This window comes from Halyomorpha halys, unplaced genomic scaffold (assembly GCF_000696795.3).
Source record: "Halyomorpha halys isolate HHAL.00 unplaced genomic scaffold, Hhal_1.1 Scaffold85.1, whole genome shotgun sequence".
Lineage (NCBI taxonomy): Eukaryota > Metazoa > Arthropoda > Insecta > Hemiptera > Pentatomidae > Halyomorpha > Halyomorpha halys.
Genome location: NW_027112611.1, coordinates 466689 through 468255, shown reverse-complemented (window position 1 = coordinate 468255; position 1567 = coordinate 466689). Strand labels below are relative to the sequence as shown.

At 32.7% G+C, this 1567-nt stretch overlaps 1 protein-coding gene across 1 annotated transcript in view; it reads right to left on the bottom strand.

The window, feature by feature from the left end:
- LOC106677068 (5' exonuclease Apollo) overlaps positions 1 to 1567 on the bottom strand; it is a 25034-nt gene that overhangs the window by 4229 nt on the left and 19238 nt on the right. The window lies entirely within an intron of this gene.

Here is a 1567-nt window from a genome sequence, read left to right as displayed (position 1 = left end):
GGTCTGGTGAACAGGGTGGGAGGGGAATCACATCCTAGCCAAACTCCAATAATTTCTGCCAGGTCTGAGGTGAGGACAGGCGTTATGGATATTTGTGATGGAAAACTATGCCTTTGTGATTAACCGATGCTGGATGCTTTTACTCAACCACTACCTTTAATTGACACTTTTTCAATCTCACCAAATGAACAGCATAATTTTTTTGGATGTAATCCTGCTTTTGGAGTCGTTAATGGCGAGTCACTTCGTTTTCCCCAGGACTTTTTCCTTGCAATATTATTGTACAGAAACTACTTTTCATCCCCAGTTATCAACCTCTTTAAAAATGGATCATTAACATTGTGTTTCAGGAGGGAATCGCTAATGGATAAGCGGTCCAATAAATTCTTTTTCGTAAAAATGTGAGGAACCCATATATCACTTCGAGAAACTTGCATGAGATATGTTAACCGTTTCTGTGATATCCCGTGTCATAGTGAAGGTTGTTTGTGACCAATGCTTGAATTTGGAGTTGATGGAGAGCCTGAGCGTTTTGCGTCTTCCAAGTCAAATTTCTGGTTCTGGACCGAGCAAACCACTTACGGACGGTGCTTTCACCTAAGACATCATCAATAAACACACTGCAAATTTTGTTAACTGTCTGTACAGCAGATTTTCCTTTTCGGAAATAAAAAAATCATTAAATGACGAAAATGAATTTTTTTCTCTTCCATTTTGAGCAAGCAAAATACCACTTAAAGACAAGCAATCTTAACTAGTCCTTTTTTAGAATATGTAAACATTATTTACCAAGTAAACATGATTTTATAAACACAGAGGATTAAATTGAAAAACGCAACCCAACAGTTGGTCTCAATGCCACCTCCTTTTCTTCTGCCTGTGAAGTTGCTTTCTCTGAATTTGACTCTACATAGTATTTTTGGGAATGGTCACAGTTAACACTCTGCGCCAAATCAAGGTGCACTCTTTGTGGACTCAACCTTGCCCAAGATTTATTTCTGAATTGAATTTTCCGAAGGAAGGCATTCTCTAAAACAAGTATTCCAAAAAATAATGAAATAAACATCCCAAATTTGGATCAAAACTACTATCCCGTCCCCCATTCCACAGTCAATTTCAGATTAAGATTTTCTGGTTATTGTACTTATTTTTTATAAAGCAAATAGCTCGACATTTAGCTCAAAGTAATTTCCAAATAATGAAACAAAACAATTATTTGTTATAATATTGTTTCACAAATAATTGGAAAAAAATAATAAATAAAAAAAATAAAAATTTACATTAAATTATTTTGCAAAATAATAAAAATTATAGAATAGCACAACTAATGAAATAATAAAAAATGATTTGACAACGACATTGGGAAAAATCTGAACTATTGTGCAGAAAAAAATTAATTTAGAGATAAATTTTCATTTAATAGACTCTAAATGGGTTAATAAAACAAACAGTATTTTAATTTTTATTTAAACATATTCCAAAAAATACTAATGATTAATGATTCTGAGGCTAAATAGAGGAGGAAATAAATAGTAACACTAGTTAATACAATAAATTTAGTTTAATG